At 47.6% G+C, this 26,659-nt stretch overlaps 2 protein-coding genes across 2 annotated transcripts in view; one reads left to right on the top strand and one right to left on the bottom strand.

Moving 5' to 3' along the window:
- Positions 1 to 24,858, bottom strand: part of LOC145348297 (INSYN2B protein-like) — a 133,628-nt gene extending 108,770 nt beyond the window's left edge. The window contains exon 1 of the mRNA XM_080196502.1: positions 24,723 to 24,858. The gene's annotated coding sequence lies outside the window, so the exon portion shown is untranslated. The remainder of the gene's footprint in view (positions 1 to 24,722) is intronic.
- LOC145346307 (dedicator of cytokinesis protein 2-like) overlaps positions 1 to 26,659 on the top strand; it is a 1,149,449-nt gene that overhangs the window by 596,598 nt on the left and 526,192 nt on the right. The gene's annotated exons all lie outside the window — the stretch shown is intronic.

The raw sequence follows: 26,659 nt of genomic DNA, 5'->3' as shown, positions 1-26,659 counted from the left end.
GAATCCTGGAATAGCTACAGAACTCCTACAAACTCCTGCAAGACTCATCTCCAAACTCCGTGGCCAGGGACTCGGCTCCTCCCTCTGCGACTAGATCCTGAACTTCTTAACTCATAGACCACAATCAGTAAGGATAGGCAACAACCCTCCTCCACAATCATCCTCAACACTGCTGCCCTACAAGGCTGTGTCCTCAATCTCTTACTATACTCCCTGTACACCTCTGACTATGTGGCCAAACTCCCCTCCAACTCGATTTTCAACTTTGCTGATGACACCACAATAGCGGGTTGGATTACAAACAATGAATGAGACACAGTGCAGAAAAGAGATAGAGAATCTGGTGAACTGGTGCAACGTCAATAATGTCTCCCTCAATGTCAACAAAATGAAGGAGATAGTCATCAAGTTCAGCAAGTGTAGTGGAGAACATGCACCTGTCTACGTCAATGGGGATGAAGTAGAAATAGTCGGGAACTTCAAGTTTCTAGGTGCCCAGATCACCAACAACCTGTCCTGGTCCCGCCATGCCAATGTTATAGTTAAGAAAGCCCACCAAATATCTCTACATTCTCAGAAGTCTAAGGAAATTTGGCATGTCCGCTATGACTCTCACCAACTTTTACAGATGCACCATAGAAAGCATGCTTTCTGGTTGTATCACAGCTTGGTATGGCTCCTGCTCTGCCCAAGACCACAATAAGTTACAAAGAGTCGTGAACAAAGCCCAGTCCATCATTCAAACCAGGCTCCCATCCATTGACCCTGTCTACACTTCCTGCTACATTTGAAAAGCAGCCAGCATAATTAAGTACCCCACATACCCCAGACATTCTCTCTTCCACCTTCTCCACTGGGAAAAAAATACAAAAGTCTGAGTTCACGAAACAACCGACTCAAGAACAGCTTCTTCCCTGCTGCTGTCAAATTTTTGAATGAACCTACCTCACATTAAGTTCTCTTCACCCTAGCTATGACAGTAACACTACATTCTGCACTCTCTCATTCCTTCTCAATATATGGTACATGTTGTCTGTATAACATGCAAGAAACAATACTTTTCACTGTATGTTAATACATGTGACAATAATAAAGCAAATCAAAAAAGCTACAACACAGCAGGAAATCATTCAGCCTCTTGTGTTCACATGGGCTCTCTCTGTAAACTCAACTCAGCTAGACCCACTCCCCGCCCCTACCCCTTAGCCAGGACAATGCTTTCTTTTCAAATAATAATCCAATTCCTTTCATTGCTCCCCATATAAATCTGACGTCCTTGACCTGACAGCTAATGGTATCTACCTTGCACAGACCACATAGGAGGGTAGGAAGGTTCTAACTTCTCTTCAACAAGACATTATCTGAGAACAAGACCATTTCTGTGTGATTCTCACCTTATTTTTGATGAGGTGAAAATCTCTCTCAAGCGATTTTGAAATGAGTTTAAAGATGTCTCCTGGGGCTAATTTCAATTTTTGGCAAATCTTGGCAATTGGATGACATCTGATCATCCGGCCATTTTATAACTCCCCGGATTATCGTCTCTTTACCTTCAGTAGCAGTCAGGAGAGACCTAGCTGATTCTGTCTCAAGCATCTACTGATAGCATGTTACCACCATTAACTGGGATGGGGGGACATAGACAGAAATAAGTCAAGGGAGAAAATGGACTGCTTCATATGCAGCCCAATCCATGTGGACAGACTGCAATATGTAGCATTAGAAGTTCCTACCTTTTTAATTAGGCACGGAATTTGGAGTGCAGCCCTTTCCTGTCAGGTTTATTTTTATTCATTTGTGGGACTTGGGCCTCACTGGCTGTCCAGCATTTTTTGCCCACTCCTAGTGGTCCTCGGAGCGGGGCTGAGAGTCAAACATATTGCTATGCCTCTGGAGTCACGTAGGCCAGACCAGGTGAGGATGGCAGATTTCCTTCCCTAAAGGACATTAATGAACCAGATGGGTTTCTCCAACAATCGACAATGGTTTATGGTCATCAGTAGATTCTTAATTCCAGATTTTTAAAAAATTGTATTAAAATTCCACCACCTGCTGTGGGTGGATTCGAACCTGGGTCCCCAGAACATTAGCTGAGTTTTTGGATGAATATTCTGGATGGGTGTTCTATTTCACCTGCCCTTTTATAAGAAATATATGGAATTTTGAGTATGGCTTCCGTCAACCCAGGATACATCACCCTGATGAATTTGGTGGCAAGTTCTGGACTCTTAAATGAGCATATCACTGGTCCTTTTTTAGCGATATTTGTGAAGGAGTAAATATTGGCTGAAGACAATGAGAACATCTTTGCCCTTCCTTGTAATTGTAATTCCTGATAGGTCACTTCCACCAAAGAGGGCAGGTAGAGTCTTGATTCAACATATCATTTGGAAAGAGGCTGGACAAAATTTATGGGGAAGCGATGGCCTAGTGGTATTATCATTCAACTATTAATCCAAAACCTCAGCTAGTGTTCTGGGGACCTGGGTTCAAATCCCGTCAAACCAGATAGGGGAATTTGAATTCAATAAAAAATATTGGGAATTAAGAATCTATTGATGACCGTGAAACCATTGTCAAAAAAACCTATCTGGCTCAGTAACCTCCTTTAGGGAAGGAAATCTGCCATCCTTACCCAGTCTGGTCTACATGTGACTCCAAAGCCGCAGCAACTCTCAACTGCGCTCGTGCCAGCCAGTGAAGCCCATGTCCCAAGACTGATTTTTAAAAAATTTACCACATAACTTGACATTGGCCGGTGATGGGATTCTCTGCTCCCGCCGTTGTTCATGGGATTTCCCATTGAATGCATCCCTCGCTGCCATGGGACTTGAACCCACCCCACCTTCAGAATCAGTGGTGGCAGAGCTGCCCTCAGAACCATTGCAGACACCAGCTGTACTGCACACTGTGACACTGAGGAACAGAGATAGACTTGCACTTTATAGCAAAGCAATCAGAAGGTAATGAACAGCCAATTGTGAGATAGGAGCGGTGTTTAAGAGTGTGTGTATGTACTCACCAAAGGGATTGAAAGATTAACTTGCAGCTGAGGGAATCCAGATCATTGCCAGCCGAGAAATGATCAGGTTCGGTAACAGGCAAGAGAACATCATCCAAAAGTCACATTTAAAACAGCCAAGATACAGAAAGGGTAGCAAAATCGTACATGGACCTTGTAATTGTCAGAGACCGTGCAACACCCACAGCATCATGGAAATCAAAATATGTCTTTATGCATTAACCATGGGTAGAATGTTCTGACTCTCCTGCTGGTGGGATTTTCCAGTCCTGCCAAAGTCGATGGACTTTCGAACAGCACGCCACGTTTTACAGCCCAATCCTTTCCACAACGAGGCTGTAAAACTCCACCCCATATCTCAAGCTAAGCATGGAGTGAATTTATTTAAGGCATTGTTACTCATGCTATGGATGTAAACTGGAGATTGACACCATCATTTTTAGATCCCTCATGATCCATCTACAATGAAATAACTTTGATTTATTATTGTCACATGTATTAGTACACAGCGAAAAGTACTGTGTCTTGTGGACTATACAGATAAAGCATATCATTCATAGAGAAGGAAATGAGACAGTGCAGAATATGGTGTTAGTCATAGTTAGGGTGTAGAAAAGGATCAGCTTAATGCAAGATAGGTCCATTCAAAAGTCCGACAGCAATAGGGAAAAAGCAGTTTTTAAGCCAGTTGGTATGTGACCTCAGACTTTTGTATCTTTTTCTTGATGGAAGAGGATGGAAGAGAATATGTTTGGGGTGCGTGGGGTCCTTAAGTATGCTGGCTGCTTTGCCGAGGCAGTGGGAAGTGTACACAGAGTCAGTGGATGGGAGGTTGGTTTGTGTTATGGATTGGGCTTCATTCACGACCTTTTGTCGTTCCTTGTGGCCTTGAGCAGAGCAGGAGCTATATCAAGCTATGATACAACCAGAAAGAATGCTTTCTGTGGTGCACCTGTAAAAGATGGTGAGAGTCGTAGCGGACATGCCAAATTTCCTTAGTCTTCTGAGAAAGTAGAGGCCAGTATCCCTTCACCAACCTTCGATTTACTGGCAGCGTCATAACACTCTGATGCTACTTCCACGTACAGTGTACAAACCCAAAATGCCAGTAACTCTGGCACTCCACATTATACACATGGGCAGAGCCCCGAGAGACCAACTCATTAGTACCTTAAACAGGGAGCTCATATTCTATGAGATGGACCTCATGAAAGTCATTGCACATCGCACTGCTTGAGAAGGGGAATGTTGACTGAGGACAGAAGGAGAATTTTCAGCTTCACTTCCCTTTGTTGATGGAATCTAGTCCAGTTGATGACATAGATCCCACCTATTAAATAGTAATTACCATTTGTGCAACGTGCCTCCCAACTGAGCCTTCACTCTGGGCTACCTGTGCTACAAAAGTAAAAAGTATCCTGATGCACCACCTCAGCTCTCCTTCCTGATTTCCAGCACGCTCACCCTAACTGGACAAAATGTGATTTGTTCCATTTTCGATGGTCAACAGTCACATGGGCAGGTTTAGAGTCATAGAGCAATACAGCACAGTAACAGGCCCTTTGGCCCAACCAGTCCATACTGACCACAGCACCCGCCCAGATAACGAGGAGAAATGCTCCCTGTTGAAATAACGTTGTGTGAGCTATTCTGTCTGCCTTGGTTTAGTGTCTCATTTGAAGGACATAATCTCCTCTCTGAGGTACCAGCCTGGATTAGAGCTGCCTAGATGGTAGGGTGGCACAGTAGTTGTGTACTACTGCCTCACAGCGCTATGGACCCGAGTTCAAATCCCAGCTTGGGTCACAGCCTGTGCAGTCATCCATTTTGGTGTAAATATGAGGTCACCGATTTTAGTAGGAATAACATCAAAATGGACTATTATTTAAATGTAAAAAATTGCAGCATGCTGCTGTGCAGAGGGACCTGGGTGTCCCTGTGCAGGAATCTCAAGGAGTTGGTTTACAGATGCAGCAGGTAATTAAGAAGGCAAATGGAATTTTATCCTTTATTGCTAGAGGGATGGAATTTAAAAACAGCGAGATAATGTTGCAGCTATATAAGGTGCTGGTGAGGCCACACCTGGAGTATTGTGTACAGTTTTGGTCTCCTTACTTGAGAAAGGATATACTGGCAGTGGAGGGGGTGCAGAGGAGATTCACTAGGTTGATTCCAGAATTGAGAGGGTTGGCTTATGAGGACAGACTTAAGTAAAGTTAACTTCATGTCCCATCTGAAGAACATCACCTCCTTTGACAGGGCCCTTCCTCCCTGAGTTATCAGCCTAGGTTATGTGCCCCCAAGTCTCCGGAGCAGGACTATGAGCCCATACCCTTCAAAGTTGAGAGAGCATCCAACTGAGGCACGGCTGTGACCGCCAGGATAGATGTGCTGAAGGAGAATGAGTGGGCAAGGTAGAGGTTTACAACAATGTGGATCGAATGCAAGCTTGATAGGCAGAATGCCCCTTTTCTCATTGGATATACTTTCTACTGTTCTTATCATTGATCATGCCATCATTGGCGTCTCTGCTCAATAAGCTGGTAAATTGCCTCTGTTCTGCCCCATTTCTTCCTCAAATGCCGGCTGTCATGTCAGGCTGACAAGGAGTACAAGATAAAAGGTTTGAAAGCCTCTTATTGGAAAGGCTCAAATAGAAAATTCATGTGAAGGTAACAACTGGCTAGTTTATCCCGAAGAGTAATCAAGACGAGGTAAGAAGAACCTATATCTTCACACTTAATCCCCATCCCGCTTTCGTCTAGGCATCAATGTCTCCTGTCCTCTGGCCGATGTGATGTAACACCATCGCTGATGACATTCTCCGCTTAAAAAAAAAGCTTTACAAGTTTGACACTCCATCTGCCGGTTTGTTTTCGCACACTGTGCGGTAAAAGAAAATTACCTTTCAACAACCCTTCACACTCCGGCGGCTCTTGGGAGTTCTTATTAGATGGAGTACTGGTGGAGGATTCAGACACTAAGATGACAGAAGTGACTGGAGTGAGCTTTCAAAACAAAGATCCCTGGGTCTGTAGAGGAAGTTACCAGGGAATGAGGACTTGAGAGGTGTTCTAGAGATGGCACAGTAGATAGCACTGCTGCCTCACAGCGCCAGGGACCTGGGAACGATTTACGCCTTGGGTCACTGTTTGTGTGGAGTCTGCACGTTCTCCCCGTGTCTGCGTGGGTTTCCTTCGGGTGCTTTGGTTTCTACCCACAGTCCAAAGATGTGCAGATTAGGAGGACTAGCAAGGTGCATATGTGGGGTTATGGGGTTAGGGCCTGGGTGAGATGCTCTGTTGGAGAGTCAGTGCAGTCTCAATGGGCTGAATGGCACTATAAGGTACCTATGATTCTGTGAAGTCATGATTGGGCCATGCTCACCAGAGGCATGGTAATAAGTAGGAGGCTGTGGATTAGTATGCGTTAGCATATGGGGTCGCCCCTCTTTCTTCTAAACTCCAGTGAATATAATTCTAACCAACTCAATCTCCCATACATCAGTTCCTCCATCCCAGGAATCAGTCTGGTAAACCTTCTCGGCACTCCCTCTAGAGTAAGAACATCCTTCCTCAGATAAGGGAACCAAAACTGCACACAATATTCCAATTCATTGTGGCAAAGTGTCAATAGTTTTACACTGTGTTACAATGGAATAAAAGGTTGAGCTACAACACAATGGCTTAGAGTCATAAAATCATAGAAGTTTTCTACCCAACAGCCCATTTACCCAACAACGTGGAAAATTGACCAGCTATGTATAAAAGCAGGACCAATCCAATCCACCAATATCACTAGCCCATCCGTCAATACTCTCAATTATCAGTAGAGTGCTGGAAGGGGTCATTGAGCGTCAGTGAGCAGATTATTGCTGAGTAAATGCGACTTGTCAGTTTGGTTTCTGACAGGGTCACCCCACTCCTGACCTCATTATAACCTTAGTCCAAACATGGACAAGAGAGCTAAATGCCAACATGAGGTGAGAGTGACTGCCAATGACATCAAGGCAGCATTTGACCGAGTGTGGCATCACCCTATCAAAACTGGAATCAATGGGGATCAAGGGGAAGACTCTCTGCTGGTTGGAGTCATACGCGGCACGAAGGAAGATGGTTGTGGTTATTGGAGATCAATCATCTCAGTCATAGCATGCCACAGCCGGGGGTTCCTCAGGGTAATATCCTAGGCCCAACCAACTTCAATTGCTTCATCAATGGCTTTCCTTCCATCATAAGCTCAGAAGTGGGGATGTTTGCTGAGGATTGCACAATGTTCTGCACCATTCACGCCTCCTTAGATACTGACACAGTCCATGTTCAAATGCAATAAAATCTGGACAATATCCAGCAAAACCCTGACTGCACAGAGATCGGGCGCCATCTTTGAAGGATGCCCCAGTCAGAATATGGAATCTCTCCACTTGCTTGGATGGGTGCAGCTCCAACAATACTGAAGAAGCTTGATACCATCCAGGACAAAGCAGCCCGCTTGATTGGCACCACATCCACAAACATCCACCTCCTCCACCGCCGACACTCAGTAGCAGCAGTGTGTACAAGATGCACTGCAGCAATTCACCAAAGATCCTTCAACGGCACCTTCCAAACCTACGACCGCTTCCATCTAGGACAAGGGCAGCAGGTACATGGGAACACCGCCACCTGCAGTCAAAATCCTGGAACTCCCTCTTTAATGGCACTGTGGACAACAATACATGGACTGCAGCGATTCAAGGCGGCAGCTCACCATCACCTTCTCAAGGGCGACTAGGGATGGATAAATGCAAGCCACGAATGGATAAAAAAGCTCCCCCCTCTTTCACCAGTCTTAGGGGCTTAGGGACTTCTCTTCCCACCCTCGACTGGAGTTGACAGTTCTCTCCCCACCTTCCCCTCCCCATCCCAATCACCGGTCCCTCCCACACCAACACACCATGTTTCCTGGCCATCACCATATACAAATGAATCCTCCCCCCTACCCCCCCCCAAAGAGGCTCCCACTGTAGCTCACCCCTTGGCACAGGTTGACATGGTGCCAACATGGCAGTGTCAATTGGTGCCAAGGGGCAGTGCCAGGGGGCATTGTCAAGTCACTGCCTAGCCCTCTGCATTGGGTGCTACACTTACTTTTACATCTCTGGGGAGACCCCCATGACAACTTCACGTCAAATTGAACCTGTTTTGAACTACACTACTATCTCACACCAGCACCGTGTCAGTACACAGCAGGGTTCAAGATCTGATGAGGGGACAGGTTAATTTAATTTTTTTTAAACTAATGTCACAAGCAAGCTTACATTAACACCACAATGAAGCTACTGTGAAAATGCCCTATTCAGCACACTCCGGCACCTGTTTGGGTACACTGAGGGAGAACTTAGTGTGGCCAATGCACCTAGCTGGCACATCTTTCAGACTGTGTGAGGGGAACCCGGAAGAAACCCACACAGACATGGGGAAAATGTGCAGACTCCACACAGGCAGTGACCCAAGCCAGGAATCGAACCCGGGTCCCTAGCGTTGTGAGGCAGCAGCGCTAACCACTGTGCCACCGCTAATGATTCATTGAAGTTCTTGTAAAGCAGATTCACACATCACTGACAAAGGGCGAGGAAGGTTTCCAATCGCCATGGTGTCGGCGAGATCTATGACTTTTGGATCTTGTGCCCCCACTAGCATTGGCACAGATGGTGAGCTCAAGATTGCTCTCACTATCTGAAGTCCAGTCATAGAATCATAGAAACCCTACAGTGCAGAAAGATGCCACTCAGCCCATCGTTATCCGCACCAACCACAATCCCACCCAAGCCCTACGCTATATATTTACCTGATAATCTGTGCATTTCAGGGCAGTAAGGGGCAATTTTTTTTTAAAGCATGGCCAATCAACCTAACCTGCATATCTTTGGACTGTGGGAAGAAATCGGAGCACCCGGAGGAAACCCACACAGGTATGGGGAGAACGTGCAAACTTCACACAGACAGCGACGAAGCCGGGAATCGAACCCAGGTCCCTGGAGCTGTGGAGCAGCATTGCTAACCTCTGTGCCACCATGCCGCCCCTTGCAGAACAGAGCAGAATGGAGCAGTCTTACCCCTTGCAGAATGGAGCAGCACAGAGACAAGCCATTTAGCATCAATGCCTGCTGTAAATTTCTCTTGTAAAAGCCACAGACCACTCATCCCGCCCCCTGGCCATTTCCACTTACACACTGCCTTTTAGCTCGCGAAACTGCCGAAACTCCGTTTCTAAACAATTTATGGGAGAATTCCACAATCTGACCACCTTCTGTGTAAAGGAACATGTTTCTAATCTTCCCTTTACTTATTCATCAACTCCAACTGCTTACATACAGGGGAATTGACATATAAATATATTGATGTCTCGATAGTGGAGAAACCCAATCCAAGAGGAAGGGAAAGCATTTCAATTACTGGCAGGAGAAAACGAGTAATAGATTTTTGAATGCTAAGAAAATCCAGGGATATAGCGAGAGGGTGGGAAAGTGAATGCGAGCGGAGGATCGGGTAATGATTTTCCTGAGTCAGTTATCATCTCCATCTACCACCTTTTTCTCTTCTTTCAGAACAAGAGGAAGATGGATGATTAAACAGAAAAAATATAAAGGGCAACACGCACGGGTTTCTTTTTCAATTCAGTGGTATCACAAGTAGGCTTACATTAACACTGCAATGAAGTTACTGTGAGAATTCCCTAGTTGCCACTGTCTGGCGCCTGTTCGGGTGCACTGAGCGTGGAATTTAACATGCCATGGCCATAGTGTGTGTGTGGATGTACAAGTACGTGTGTGTGCATATGTGAGAGGTGGAGAGACAATAGCTAGAGATAATGGGTGAAGTTTTCCCATCGCTTTCCCAGAACCCATAGCTGGCAGGGCATGGTCTATGCAAAGTTCCATTGACCTCGAGCGAGATTGTCCGGTTTATTGAGGTAAGCATGGCCGGAAGCTCCTGCCCAATCGACGTAGAGAGGAAGAGACTGACAGAACGTAGAACACTACAGTGCAGAAACAGGCTCTTCAGCCCATCGAGTCTGCACCGACTACAATCCCAACCAGGCCCTATCCCTACACATTTATCCGCTAATCTTTCTCATCTACACATCCCAGGACACACAGGGGCAATTTTGGCACGGCCAATCAACCTAACCCACACATCTGTGGACTGTGGGAGGAAACCGGAGCACCCGGAGAAAACCCACGCAGACATGAGGAGAATGTGCAAACTCCACACAGGCAGTGACGCGAGCCGGGAATCGAACCCAGGCCCCTGGAGCTGTGAAGCAGCAGTGCTACCCACTGTGCTACCATGCTGCCCCTTAGGAGTTAGAAGTTAGGAGCGGTGGCATAGAAGTTAGGAAGCGGTGAAGTTAGGAGCGGTGGCATACCGAGAGGTATGGTGAAGGAACAGGTGTGATTTGCAAAGAGAGAGAATGATGGTAGCCACACAGAGAGATGCATTTGGCATAGAAATAAATTTGTCGAAGAAAGGGGTATCAAGCAAAAATGGAGAAGTGAGAAATAAAAGACAGAGGGAAAGAGAAACAGCAGAAAGGTGACAGAGAACAGAGACAATGAAAGGGGAGACAGTGGTGAAGTGGTATTATCACTGCATGAGTGATTCAGAAGCCTGAGGTCATGCTCTGGGGATCCAGGTTCAAATCCCATCATGGCAGATTGTGGAATTAGAATTCAATAAAAAACTTGGAATTACAAGTCTAATGATGACCATGAAACCATTGTCGGAAAATCCCCATCTGGTTCACTAATGCCCTTTAGGGAAGGAAATCTGCTGTCCTTACCTAGTCTGGCCTACATGTGACTCCAGAGCCACAGCAATGTGGTTAATTCTCAACTAACCCCAGGCATCAAATGCTGGCCCATTAGTAATGTCCACATCTCGTGAACACACACAAAAAAGAGGCACATTGTAGGTGGAATTTTATGCTCTGAAATCAGTCCAATGGCGGGTGTGATTCTGCTGGATAGGGGGATGGCTGAATGATGGGGAGTGATTCTCCAGCCCCACTGGTGCAGGTGCAAACTGCTGGAGAATCCCGCGCGAGGGGTCATACCCAGCGAGGGTATGGACCAGATTAGAATATTTCAACTTTCATTCCAGTCTGCATTCTCTTTTTGAATCCGGATTTACCCAGCTCCCAGGATTCATCCACCCACCAGCACAACACAGTTAGAGACCAAACGCAATGATCACGCCAAGCGTGGGTGAGCTCGGTGGCCATTGGAGCCACTGGGTGATCAGGGATGTGGCTGGGTCATGTCTTAGCACCCTGACAAGAGTGCATTAGCACTGCCAAGGGGCAAGGTCAGAATGAAACATGGGTGGGAGGACTGATGGGGTGCTGGAAGGAGGGGGTGCATGACCTTTTAGGGGGAGAGGGGATGTGGGTGTGGGGGGGGCGGGGTTCTGATTGCAGGTGGCTGATGCCATTTGGGGTGGCAGTCTTTGCCAGTGAATGAAGGAGGTTTCTGTAGGGTTGCCTGGAGATTGGGGCACCTTTAAAATCGGTGCTCCGATTTCTGAGTTGACAGCCTTGCCAGCGTCTTGCGATGCTGCACATCTATTTCCCAGTGGGAATCACTCCAAGCTCCGAAGAAATGTTCAAGCATGGGAGGATAGCGATCTGAGTTGCACTGACCCACCCGACGGGAATCACACCGCTTTTCCCACAGGGGACAGTGGTTAGAAATGCTTTGGGAAAACTGTGCCCATGATCTTGCACTGTTCAGCTCGTCACTGGGGGGGGATGAATGGTGCATCTCAAGAGATTTGGGCAGAAAATTGCCTTCTTCGCTGCCACTTCATGGGTTTGGAGATCCGAGGACGATATTTAAAGCGCTCCTGAACAGCGTCTCTCAACGTCCCCCACTACCTTAGCCTGCCTTTCACCTAATCCTCCAGTAAACAAGTAGCAAACAGAGTGAGGGAGAGGAAGCAGGGAAAAGAGAACAGAGAGAAAGAATCAACAGACAGACAGAGTCACGGGCAGATGTAATAGAGAATTTCAAGTTTACTTATTGGTGTCACAGTTAGGCTTACATTAATACTGCAATAAATGTTGCTGTGAAAAATCCCCTAGTCACCACACTCCGGGGACACTGAGGGAGAATTTAGCATGGCCAATGCACCTAACCAGCACATCTTTTGGACTATGGGAGGAAACTGGAGCACCCAGAAGAAACCCACGCAGATATGGGGAGAACGTGCAGACTCTGTACAGTCAGTGACTCAAGCTGGGAATCAAACCCGGGTCCCTGGCACTGAGAGGCAACAGTGCTAACCACGAACTAATGCTGCCTTTTGTCTGTTGGATTCCTCCAGCAGACAGACTGGAGACAGGGCAGGTTGGAGAGTGTGATGATACTCTACCATTAAGAAGTATAATTGGATTGAGTTTCTTGTGAAGGATTTGCTTCAGCAGTTTGTTTTATTACTGGTGCTGTTCTGTCTGTACACGGCAGCCGCATAACTGATCTTAATTGTCAAAATGTTTGTTTTAATCTGGACTAACGCAGGGTTGTTTTTTTTATACTGTTTTACCTTGGGTTCTTCAGAGTGGGGCTTGATTAAGTTTTGACAGGAAAAATCATGTGACTGGGCGTAGTTAGGCACACAGGGAGAAACCCAGTTCATTTGTTGTTTGCAGTCTTTGGAGAGAAGTAGCTCATAGAAATCATAGAATCTTACAGTGCAGAAAGAGGCCCTTTGGCCCATTGAGTCTGCACCAACCACAATCCCACCCAGGCCCTACCCCCATATCCCTACATATTATGCCCACTAATCCCTCTAACCTACGTATCCCTGGACACTAAGGGGCAATTTCTTAGCATGGCCAATCAACCTAACCCGCACGTCTTTGGACTGTGGGAGGAAACCGGAGCACCCGGAGGAAACCCACGCAGACATGAGGAGAATGTGCAAACTCCGCACAGGAATCGAACCCAGGACCCTGGAGCTGTGAAGCACCAGTGCTAACCACTGTGCTACCGTGCCACCCCAAATGAGAGGAAACCGTTCGGTCCATCTCTGAAGCCTGGAGACTGGGTCTGCCAGAAACCCTTTCTCAGAGGTTGCGCTGTTTGAGACTATATCCTTCTCTGGAAACTGCTGTATGAGATTCATACAGTATTTCTGTATCTCTTCAGTGGAGTTAAAAAGCTGCAAAGCTCGCATCCACATGAGTGTATCTGTTTTTGCTGATTTCTTTTATTCATTCATGGAACATGGGCGTCACTGCCTGGCCAGCATTTATTGCCCATCCCTTGGGAAGGTGGTGATGAGCTGCCTTCTTCAATCATTGCAGTCCATATTCTGTGGGTTGACCCACAATGCCAGGAGGGACAACTGAATAGTTTGCTGGGCTATTTCAGAGGGCAGTTGAAAGTCAACCACATTGCTGTGGCTCTGGGGTCACATATAGGCCAGATCAGGTAAGGACAGCAGATTTCCTTTCCTAAAGAACATTAGCGAACCAAATAGGTTTTTCCGACAATAGTTTCATGGTCATCAGTAGGTTCTTAATTCCAGATTTTTTTAAATTGAATTCAAATTCCACCATCTGCCTTGGTGGGATTTGAACCCATGCCCCCAGAACATTAGCTGAGTTTCTGATTAATCGTCGCCTCCCCATAATTGATCCTGAAGTAGAATTTATGTCTATGGGGGTATTGCTTAAATTGGAACTATAGAGAAAGAGAGCTGCTTAAAATTATACTTTCTCATGTTTAAGTAGTTTAAAGTGTAACCATTATCCCAATTCTTTTTGTTATATTCTGTGTCCTTAAACTAAGTTTGTTTCAATAATATCTTCCTACTACATCAATTGGATCATAGCTGGAGTGGAACACCTTATGATCGCCATAGTACCAAAAGTTGGGGCCTAGGCTAACTTTGTAATATACCTTGGAGTTTCTGATCTGGTCCCTAACAAGAGACTTATCAGAAAGTGGAGAGGAGTCCAGCAGATGGAGAGAGAGAGAGAGAGAGAGAGGGGGGCAATGGGAAGGGGAGAGAAAAGTAAAAGTCAACAGGAAACGAGAGTGGCAGCAGGTGATAGGTAAGTCTATCAATAGATTGACTGGAGAGAAGAGAAAAAACTGAAACAGAGACTGAAAAACAGCAGAATGAATGATGGGTTTGTCACATGATGAGCAGTTGAGGAATTTGGGCTGATACTCGATGGAGTTTAGAAGGGTGAGGGAGGATCTCATTAAAACTCACAGAATACTGACAGACCTAAGTAGAGTGGCTGTGGAGAGGATATTTCCACTAGTGGGAGAGATCAGAACTCGAGGGCACAACCTCAGGGTGAAGGGACACTCCTTTAAAACAGAGATGACGAGGAATTTCTTCAGCCAGGGAGTGGTGAATCTGTGGAACTCTTTGCCGCAGAAGGTTGTGGAGGCCAGGTCACTGAGTGTCTTTAAGACGGAGATAGGTAGGTTCTTGATCAATAAGGAGATCAAGGGTTATGAGGAAAAGGCAGGAGAATGGGGATGAGAATCATATCATCCGCGACTGAATGGCGGAGCAGACTTGATGGGCGGAGTGGCCTAATTCTGCTCCTATATCTTAGGGTCTAATTATGGAAAGAAAGACTCAGAAACAAATAAGACACGAAACAAGAGCCAGCGAGGCAAGGGCAGGAGAGAGGGAGAGATGAGAAACAAGAAGAGAAACGGCGAAAGAGAGCATCCAGAGAGAAAAGGCTGGTCGAAGAATAACTGACAGTTAAATAGGAGCTGTTTCAACATAAACATTAACATAAGTTTCTTCAAGCAGCAGAAATTGTCACAGATTAGCACTTTAGTTTGCAAATCAATCTGAATGCTGCAGAGACAGGCAGCCAAATAAAGCAAGCTAATACTCTGCTCAAAATACTTCAGACAACAAATTGTGCAAACACATCACAGTACGGGGTGGAAAATAAACTCCACAACTTAAAGGCGAACTGTGCTCAGTCGAAAAAAAAACATTTATTTGCTCGACAAGGCATTATCGAAGGTTCACAATTGTTTCCCCCCGATCGCCAAGCACAGTTTTATTGGAAATGCATTGGACAGGGAGATTTAAGATAAAATTTACTTATTAGTCCACAGGCAGGCTTACATTTTCAAGTTACTACGAAAATTCTCCAGTCGCCACACTCCGATGTCTGTTCGGATACACTGAGGGAGAACTTAGCACAGCCAATCATAGAAACCCTACAGTACAGAAATAGGCCATTCGGCCCATTGAGTCTGCACAGACCACAATCCCACTCAGGCTCTACCCCCATATCCCGACATATTATACCCACTAATCCCTCTAACCTACACATCTCAGGACACTAACGGCAATTTTTTTTAGCATGGCCAATCAACCTAACCCGCACATCTTTGGACTGTGGGAGGAAACCGGATCACCCGGAGGAAACCCATGCAGACACGGGGAGAATGTGCAAACTCCACACGGACAGTGACCCAATCCGGGAATCGAACCCAGGTCTCTGGAGCTGTGAAGCAGCAGTGCTAATCACTGTGCTGCCGTGCCATCAATCACCTAACCAGTATGTCTTTTGGACTGCGGGAGGAAACCGGAGCACCTGGAGGAAACCCACGCAGACATGAGGAGAATGTGCAAACTCCACACAGACAGTGACCCAAGCTGGGAATTGAACCTGGGTCTCTGGTGCTGTGAAGCAACAGTGCTAACCACTGTGCCACTGTGCGACCCTCTGACTATGGCCTTCGGCAACACACTGAAAACCCAGCCTAGGTACAGATTCACCTGGCATGCTCATCAAATCAGTTTATTTATTTGTCAATGTCACAAGTAGGCTTACATTACTGTGAAAATCCCCTAGTCGCCACACTCTGGCACCTGTTTGGGTACACTGAGGGAGAATTTAGCACGGCCAATGCACCTAACCAGCACGTCTTTCGGACTGTGGGAGGAAACTGGAGCACCCAGAGGAAACCCACGCAGTCACAGGGTGAAAGTGCAGACTCCTCACAGACAGTGACCCAAGCTGGGAATCCCTGGCCCTGACACTGTTGAGGCAGCAGTGCTAACCACTGTCGAGCAACTGGTTGAGAAGGTGACTGATGGAGTTTAATGTGGAGAACTGTGAGGTTATTGATTTGACGGGAAGGACAGAAAATCAGAATTTTTTCTACAGAGCGAAAAACTTACGTACAAAGGGATTGGGAGGTCCTTGGAGAGAAAACACAAAAAGAAAGCATACAGGTTTGGCATTTTGACCATTCCCAGGGAAACCGGGGCAGGGAAAAACTATCTCAATCACGTTTAAGAACATAAGAACATAAGAAATAGGAGCAGGAGTAGGCCATCTAGCCCTTCGAGCCTGCCCCGCCATTCAATAAGATCATGGCTGATCTGAAGTGGATCAGTTCCACATTCCCGCCCTCTCCCCATAACCCTTAATCCCCCCGCTTATCAAAAACCCATCAACCCGCGTCTTACCAGGTGCCGACCGACACTAGGGAGCAAGAGGCCGACTCCTTAAAAAAGAAAGAGCTTGCATTTATTATTTATTCATGTCACAAGTAGGCTTAACACAGCAATGAAGTTATTGTGAAAATCCCCTAGTCACCACACTCCAGCGCCTGTTAGCGTGTACTGAGGGAGAATTTAACACAGCCAATGCACCTAACTGGCACGTCTTTCGGATCGTGGGAGGAAACCGGAGCACCTGGAGGAAACCCACGCAGACACGGGGAGAACATGCAGACTCTGCACAGACTGTGATCCGAGGCCAGAATTGAACCCAGATCACTGGCACTGTGAGGCAGCAGTGCCAACCACAGTGCCACCGTGCTTCCCCTTATCCAGCACCTTTGCACAACTTGAGGCTGTCACAGAATGGCAGGAAATGTCTGGCACTGTTATTAGACCATTCAGCCCTTCGTGTCTGTGCCAGCTGGCAAAGACTTATCCAGCCTATTCCCACTCTCCAGCTCTTGGTCCTGAGATCTCTGGGTTACAGAATATCATGTCCATTTCCAATATTTTGTTTTAAATGTGGTGAGGGTTTCTGACCCACCTTTTCGGGCAGTGCGTTCCAGATCACCACCATCTTTTGAGTGATGGGGCAGCATGGTGGCACAGTGATTAACACTGCCGTCTCACAACACCAGGGGCCTGGGTTCGATTCCCAGCTTGGGTCACTGTCTGTATGGAGTTTGCACATTCTCCCCATGTCTGTGTGGATTTCCTCTGGATGCTCCAGTTTCCTCCCACAGTCCAAAGATGGTTGGGTGTGTTGGCCATGCTAAATTCTCCTTCAGCGTACCCAAACAGGCGTTGGAGTGTGGTGACTCGGGGATTCTCACAGTAACTTATTTGCGGTGTGAATATAAGCCTACTTCTGACGCTAATAAATACTTAAACTTTCTCCTCTGCTCCTTCTGCCAATTCCTTCACATCTACAAACCCTGACAACGACCTCTCCGCCAACGGAAATAGCTTCATACTATTCACTGTCTTGAGGCTCCTTATAATTCTTACCTCCACCCCCCTGCTCCCCCCCTCTGTTCTGAGGCATGCGACCACCAGACTTTTAGCTTTTACCAAGTGACGGGCAATTAAACACTTTTCTCTCTGGCCTACGTGTGACGCCAGAGCCACAGCAAAGTGGTTGACTCTCAACTGCCCTCCAGAGCAACTAGGGATGGGCAACAAATGCTGGCCCAACCGGTGACGCCCATGTCCCACAAATGAACTTTTAAAAAAAAAAAGAGGCCCCAGCTGGTATCTTTTCAGTACGTCACGTCAGTCCAAAGCAGCTAAGAGAAAAAAAAAACAATAATTTTGCTGCGGTTTAAAAGAAAATAAGGGACAATGCTTCTCTAAGATTCATCTCCTATCCCCATCACTCAAGGAGAATGGTGCACGGCCATTCAGGAAGGAAAGGCAATAGGCACTTTAGACATTGTATTAGCCTGATCGCAAGGAACAGAATTAATCTGACAAGGGAATTCACTCAAAACCGCGAACCAACGCTCCCCCCCTCCCTCCCTCCCTCCCCCCCCCCAAAAAGAAACAGCATTAAATCATTTCCTCTGCATCTGTGTTTTCAATCTGTAAGACACTTATGACTCTGTTGAACTTTCAAGCTGTGAAAAAAAATGCTTTCTAACACAGGGCGGGTGAAAAGAAAACACTCTAAATATATCTGCCGACAGCAAAGTGATGTAGAACAGAGCCTTTCGAGATGTGAGAGGAGTAGCAGGGATTGCCCAGGTTGTCAGCGCAGGAAGGCAAAGCTCCCTTTCGCCTCCCTCCACCCCACCACTTCCCCCCAACCCAGTCTCTGCAGACACTGTTCATTCATGTTAATAGGGACAGAAGTTGACCCTTTCCCCAGCCCCCTGAATCCCATTGGATTCGATTACTCCTGTTTTGGCGTACGCTACCCGCTGGGATCAGTCAAAAATATGCCTCACACAAAAAAAAATCGACTAGTTTTGTTTTTGGCATCTCCTCCACCCCCACCTGCAACCGACCAGCCAAAAGCAGCCTGGACAGCTTTATAGGAAAGATAGCTCAAGATTTCGATTATGTTTGTGTGAAGAATTGCTGAATAACCTCGCTGTCATTTTATATCGTCATATTCTAGTTATAGAGTCATAGAGGTTTGCAGCATGGAAACAGGCCCTTCGGCCCAACTTGTCCCACGCCATCTTTTTTTTAAAACCCCAAAACTAATCCCAATTGCCCGCATTTGGCTCACATCCTTCTGTACTCGTCGTACCCATGTAACCATCTAAATGCTTTTTGAAAGATAAAATTGTGCCCGCCTCTACTACTACCTCTGTCAGCTTGTTCCAGACACTCACCACCCTCTGTGTGAAAGAATTGCCCCTCTGGACACTTTTGTATCTCTCCCCTCTCACCTTAAACCTATGCCCTGTAGTTTTAGACTCCCCTGCCTTTGGGAAAAGATGTTGACTATCCTCGCCAGAGGAAATAGAGCCAATTTATCAGCTCCTTTGATCAGCCTCTTCGTATCACTAAGGACCATAAGCTTAGTCTGATCATTTAACCTGCTTTGTCCAGGATCTGTGCTTCTGAATCTGCACTGCACACCCTCATAGAATCATAGACTCAGAGAAACCCTACAGTGCAGGCAGAGGCCATTCAGCCCATTGAGTCTGCACTGACAACAATCCCTCCCAGGCCCTATTCCCAGTTACCCGCAGTGCTAGTTTATGAGCTGCAGGATCCAGAATCCAGCACCCCAGAGGTTGCCCAGATGAAAAATAAGCTTTATGCAGTTGTGGCATAATGTAAGAGCGTAACATATAGTAACAGAACTAGGCCATTTGGCCCATTGAGTCTGTTCCGTGCCATTCAATCTTGGCTGATAGGCTTCTCCACATCATTCTCCTGGCTTTTCCACTTTGATCCCCTCATCAATCAAGAACCTACCTATCTCTGTCTTAAATATACTCAATGACCCGGCCTCCACAGCTTTCTGCGTCAATGAATTCCATCGATTCATCATCACCTGGCTGAAGAAATTCCTCCTCATCTCTGTTGTAAAAGCTCATCCCTTTGCTGTGAGGCTGTGCCCTCAGATCTTAGTCTCGCCTACAAATGAAAACACGTCCACTCTATCCAGGCCTTTCAGTATTCTGTAGGTTTCAATGTGATCTCACTCCTCCGCCCACCCCCCTCATCCTTAATGAAGAAGAAGCCCCGTTCAGGACATCCTGACATGTTGTCTGCCCGACCTCAATGGTAAGGGTCAATTCAGATTCTGCCAGTTTTTCTACAGCAGTAGGGTATGAATGGGATGCACAGCATAGGCTAGTCAGAAACAGGCTACTGAGACCTAATCCCTATACATGCTCAACCTCCAAGCAGGCCTCTCTCCATCCCCAACTCCACCTCAGCTCATCAGCGAGGCCTTCTACTCCTTCCTATTAAGGGGTCTTGGAAATGATGTGGTCAACAAGGGTAAGGAGCAGGAGATTCAGAGGGAATTCGGGAACAAACTCAGAGGGTGGTAGGAATGCGACTGCCTGGGAAAGTAGTGGAGGCTGGAAACTTTGTAACCATTAAAAAATTATTACTTCACAACATTCAAGGATACGGGACAGGTTCTGGAAAATGAGAACCGCCAGACTTGGGTAGTAGATATTGTCGGTGCCGTCTCGATAGGGCCTTTTCTGCACTGAACAACGGGATTTTCCGGCGTCACTCGCCCCGAAACCTGGAAGTCCCACACGAGGTCAACGGACCTTTCCACGGTCCACCCCTCGCCCGCTCCGATTCTCGTTTCGGATGGGACAGGAAAATTTGACCCTATGATTCTATGACAGTTGTGGGGGTGGGGGGACCTCCTGACTTCACAGTCAAGTTTTGCCAGACTGAGATCTGAGCTTGCTGGCTCTTCAGTCACCCCACCCCACCCAGTTCACCTGAAACCTGGGTGACTGCTCTCTCCCGTCTCCTGAGGAGCAGGGACAAAGAAAACCTTATCCAAAAAAAAAAATCAGTCTCACACTCTGTTGGGATTTCACAACGTAGAGACCCCCCTTTTCAGAACCAAAGGGTCGGCCGACCCTGACCCTGTCAAGCAACCAATGTGGGAACATGTGGGTGGGGGGGTGGGGTGGGGGGCAGAGCAGAGCAGGGGGGAGGGTGATGGGGGCACACGGGCGAAGCTTCTGCAATGGGTCCACACACACACAGTTGGCCACCCTGCTCACTGATTCTCTGCTCCATATCCATTTTTCTGGTCGGATCTTTGCTCCGATCATCCCACAAGAGATAACCGGAGAAGCAGCGGGCAGGAAGGGAAAGTTAGCTGTCTAACCCGATAAACTCCATCTGCTGAGCACAAGCACAGGCTCCAGGTGAGACCTGCACATGTGATGCTCAATGTAGTTTGGAGCAGAATACTAATAATTACAGTGGAAAAGAAAATGTTCTGTCGCCCTTGAATATTTAATAGCCCTTATCACGTTAAACAATTCAAAGGGTTCACACCATGAATTACTTTAAGTGCAATGACTGTAATGTAGGCAAAAAGATGTCAAACATAGAGCTATGTGTGTGTGTATGTGGGGTGTGTGTGTGTATGTATGTGTGCGGGGGGTGTGTGCATCTGTGTCTGTATGTAGTGTGTGTGTGCAGGTGTGGGTATTTGTGAGGGGTGTATGTGGGTGTCTGTGTGGGAGGGGTGTGCCGTGTGTGTGTGTGTGTGTGTGTGTGTGTAGTGTGCATGTACTTGGTGTGTGTGTTTGTGGGAAGGCTGTGTGCAGTTATGTGCATGTGTCTGTCTGTCTGTCTGTATGTGCATGTGTGTGTGTGTATGTATGTATGTATGTATGTGTGTGTGCGCGTGCAGTAGGCGTGGGGGGGTCATAGACACCTTCCCCCCTTCACTTACTGAGATGCATTTTTCTGACATTGCTTTAACTCTGACAGTGAGCACTGGGTGAGGGTGAGAAGGGGGTTGCAGGATGAAGGTATTGATTCCATGAATATGAAGCCTCAGGCAGACAGCTCAATCTAAAAGTTTGCGCTTGCATCACCTGAATTTCTGATTCTAATTCAGCTCAAAGCAGGCAACATGCCTCACAGATATTCACCTCCAACAGCCCCCAGGTTTATCCCCCACCCACACCGAACAACACCCCCCCCCCCAAACCATATCCCCCACCAACACCAAGCAACACCCCCCTGCGAAATCCCCCACCCACACCGAGCAACTGCCCCCCAGCTAAATCCCCACACAGAGCAACAGCCCCCGACTGTATCCCCCATCCACACCAAGTAATACCCCCCCACCCAAACCGAGCAACAAAGCCCCCAACCATATCCCCCACCCACACCAAGCAACACCCCTCCACTATATCCTCCACCCACACCGAGCAACACCCCCTCAACTATATGCCCCACCCACACCAAGCAATACCCCCCAACCATATCCCACACTGAACAACACTCCCCCAGCTATGTCACCTACCCACACTGATCAACACCCCCCCCCAACCAACAGACCCCACTCACACTGAGCAATACCCCCCAACTATATCCCCCACCCACACCGAGCAACAGCCCCCAGTGAAATCCCCCACCCACACCGAGCAACACCCCCCCAACTGAATCCCCCACCCACATGGAGTAACACCCCCTCCACCTCCACCTCCAACACCTCCCAGCTATATCCCTCACCACCATCAAGTAACACCCCCCCCCCCCCCACCAACACTCCCCACTCACACCGAACAACACCCCCCAAACACCTTTCACCTATACGGAGCAAGTTGCACCCCCCCCCCCCCCAGCTATGTCCCCCATCCACACCGAACAATACCCTCCAGCTACATCCCCCATCTACACAGAGCAACACCCCTTCCACCTACATCCCCCGTCACCATCGAGTAACACACCCCAGCTATATCTTCCACCCACACCAAGCAACACACCCCACCCACACCGAGCAACACCGCCCCCACCCCCCACCTATAGTGGATGACATTCCCCAGCACCATTTCCCACTGACACTCTCTGCCTTATAGGGGTTACTGTTCCCAACAGGTAGCCCCTCATGACATTCTGCACTCACAGGGAAAGATACTGACCCTTATCACTGACACCCTCCCCCACCTACCGAGGGAAATACTGCCCGTGACACTCAATATTTGGGGGAGACATTCCCCATTAACATTTATACCTACAGGGAGCGGCACTCACCAGTGATGCTCCCTGCATGTGATTCTTTCCACCAACACTCCTCAAAAACACTCCCCATCAACATTGGGAAAACAGCCCTTCCTGCTGGAGAAACAAATCGCATCAACACTCCCCACTGATATTCCCCACCAACAGGGGGAGACACTCATTGACACTCCTACTGACCGGGGAGACTTTCCCCACCAACAGGGGGAGACACTCATTGACACTCCTACTGACTGGGGAGAATCTTCCCACCAACAGGGGGAAACACTCATTGATACTCCCACTGACCGGGGAGACTTCCCCCACCAACAGGGGGAGATACTCATTGATACTCCCACTGACCGGGGACAGTCTCCCCATTGAGAGAACGTTGCGTTTCCCCCAAACATTCCACCCCCCCGCCCTTTGACAAGAACAGACGCTCCCCATCAATACTCCCCAGCAACAGGGGGAGAAACTCCCCAGTGGCACTCCCCACCAACAGGGGGAGACACTCCCTGCTGACACTCCCACTGACCGAGGAGACCCTACCCATTGAGAGAATGCAACATGACCCATCAACATTCCTCACTGACAGGAATAGGCACTCTCCAACGACAGATGAGACACTCTCCCACCAACATGCCCCACCAATAGTGAAGACAATTCCCACTAAAATGGCTCACCAAAGAGATGACACTCCTGACCTACCATGGGTGACCCTCCCCTCTGACTCTCCCCACCAACACAGGGAGGAACACTGCCCCCCACCCACTGCAACCCCTCCAGTGATGCTCCCACCAACAGGAGGAGATACTGCCCACTGGCAGAGATACTGGCAGCGAAGGATACTGCCCCTTGATGCTTCCCCTACCATTAGAAAGGAGATGGGGAGGCTGACACTGACAGTGCTGACCCATTATCTGATCGCTGTGCGTGGGATCTTGCTGTGTGCCAATTTGGGCTGTGCATTCCCCACATTGGAACAGTGACCGCATTTCATCAACTACTCCATTAGCTGAAACAGTGTGTTGGGATAGTGTAAGGTTGAGAAAAAGTGCAGTAGAAATGCAAGTTTTTTTTTGTAACTAAAACCACGTTATTGAGTTGGGACAGGGCTCCCAACAGTCTACTTATGAAGAAAGATCACAGGGAATGTCAGGAGGCCAATCGTGAGAGGGCTGGCTTTTTTTTTTAAAACAGGGCAGTTTAATTTGTCCCACTCACCCCGGCTCGTTCCATGTGGACCTCCATTTCATATGTCCCTCTTTTTTTCCCCTCAGTATCTATCCAATTCCCTCTGGAAAGTTACTCTTGATTCTGCTTTTAACGACACAATGAGGGATCTGTGGAGGTGGGGGGGGAGGTGGGGAGGGAGGGGGGAATGTTGGGAGAGAGGAAAGTTTTCCAAAAAGAACTTCTGTAATATTGGAGTCCAGCTTCAGGTTACCTCAAAGGGTTAAGCCTTTAAGGGCTTGTTAAAGAACGCAGCTTATTTTGAATGGACAGAACCAAGCATGCAGTGCTTTCCATATGCACACGCACACACACACACTCTCTCTATCATCCCGTGTATACACAATCCTTACACACACATGATCCTGAAAATATGCGTAGGCAGAAGTCAACCCGTCACTAAAAGCTCAGGCTAAGTCCAACAACAAAAAAAGACAGTTAAAATCCCTTGAATCCAGAGCAGAATACATTCCATGCTAAAATCTCAGTATGGCAGTGACACAGAATGCTCCACTAAAAGACCGGAAAACAAAAGAACTAACAGAAAATTGGAGGGGTGGGGTGGTCAGAAAAATAATGCATGAAAGTTTCCATTCTCCAAAAAAAAGATTGCTCCTTTATATAAGTATGTAAAGCCCCACCTACCTGCAGCTTGGCAACAATAGCATCCTTAGATTTTCCTCAACCGTATGTGTGTGTGTATATGAGTGTGTGTGTGTGCGTCTCTCTCTCTCTCTCGCTTTCACCTCAGCAAAGCAGCATTCCTGATCAGAAGAAGTTCCCTCCCGTTGCAAGACAGAAACACCAGCTGAGGCGCTCTGAACCATCCGTCTTTAACATTGATCACCGTGGCTCCTCTCTCGCACAGCATCTTGCAGCCAATGAGCCCTCTCCCTCTCCCTCCCCCTCCTCCCCCCCAACTCCTTAAACAACCCCCCTCCCCCTTCTCCCACCAGCACCTCTCCTCGTCTCTTTCCTATTCCTTCAAGTGCAGGAGGTATATTCCACTGTGACGGTCAGTCGAGCCTCCCCGTGGTAGGAACGCCGTGTTGTTAGTGTGTGTGTATGTGTGTGTGTGTGGGAGCATGTGCGAGACTTACTTCTGACAGAGGCGGACTGTGTTTGTGTGTCTGTGCGTGTGAGTGTGTGTAAGTACGTGTGTCTGGTGTGCGTGTGTGTGTATATATATATGTCTATGTATGAATGGTGTGTGTGTGTGTATGTATCTATGTGTCAATGTGGGTTCTCACTAGCTGGCTGCCTTTCAGTCTCTCCCACTCTCCAGTAGAATGCAGATGGCAGAGTGTCGTTCTGACAGGGGAGGAGAGTGAATTTGCTTAACAAGATTCCCAGCAGCTGATGAAAGCGCGTCACTAGTGAGGTAATTATGAAATCTCTCACCCATGCTGATGGGAGTGCTTTGCAGCCTTGTGTGTGTGTGTATGTGTGTGTGTGTGTCTGTATTACTGCTCTTCCACCCGCCCACTGGAAATCAATACAAGGCAATACTGCTGTAGTTAATGTCTTGTGCTGTTGTGTCAGTCCCCAGGCAGAGCTTCTGGTGGTGGATTAATACTCAGCGTTGGCTCCCTGAGATTCCACAATCTCCTGAAGGTCTCCCTTTGCCCCCACGAAGCACCTCCCTGGCCAGCAGTACACAGTAAAAAGTCTGACAACACCAGGTTTTCCAACCCCTCCACCGCATACACAGGGCACGGGAGTCGCAATTACAATTTTTCGGGTGATCGGTGCCCCTGAACTGTGCTGAGTCTGCCCGAAGGCAGCCGAGAGTGCTGCTACTGCAGGGCAAGCGTCAGCTGTGGCTCCTTGGACGGCTCTCCCTCTCATCTGGGTCATGTGAGGCCCCCCCTCCCCGACCCCACTCCAGAGACAGGGGTAGAAAATGGTGCTTCCCCCAGACAGCGTCACGTTACCAGAGTGGTTAAAACTAGCCCCAGTCCTGCCCTCTTAAGTGAATGCAAAACATCCATGGTCTGTTTTAAAACGGAACTCTTCCCGGCCTCGTCGCCAGTATTTGTTCGTCAGCCAATGTCTCCGAAGCTTATCATCTGGCCATTATTCCATTGCTGTTTGTGGGAGATTGCTGTACGCAAATTGGCTGTTGCATAGAGCGGCAAGGTCGCAGAGTGGTTAGCGCTGCTGCTTCACAGGACCAAGGTTCGATTCCCAGCTGGGGTCAGTGTCTCTGTGGAGTTTGCACATTCTTTCTGTGTTTGTGTGTTTTTTAGCTGAGTGCTCCGGTTTCCTCCCACGCACCAAAGATGTTAGGTGGATTGGCCACGCTAAATTGCCCCTTATTGACACGAGGATTGGCTAGGGTAAATGCATGGGATTATAGGGATAGGGCCTGGGTGGGATTGTATTTGGTATAGACTCGATGGGCCAAATGGCGTCTTCTGCACTGTTGGGATTTTATGATTCGATATTACAATAGTAATAGAGTAATTCATTGGCTTTAAAACACTCTGGGATGTGCTAAGCCTGTGCAAATGCTATGTGAATGTAAATCTTGGTGTTATAATTGTTCTTGTGATCTTGAGCCAAGTGGGGATGCTGTGGTTTGACGTGTTTCTGACGAGATGCTGAAAACTGAGTGTCAGTGAAGTTTGTGAAAAGAAAAACTTTGCTGCATCTTCAGGAAGGGAAAAGCACCAGAGAGTTA

The sequence above is a fragment of the Carcharhinus amblyrhynchos genome, chromosome 1 (assembly GCF_965287045.1).
Source record: "Carcharhinus amblyrhynchos chromosome 1, sCarAmb.v2.hapA, whole genome shotgun sequence".
NCBI classification, from domain to species: Eukaryota; Metazoa; Chordata; class Chondrichthyes; order Carcharhiniformes; family Carcharhinidae; genus Carcharhinus; species Carcharhinus amblyrhynchos.
This window is presented reverse-complemented; position numbering and strand designations above follow the sequence as displayed.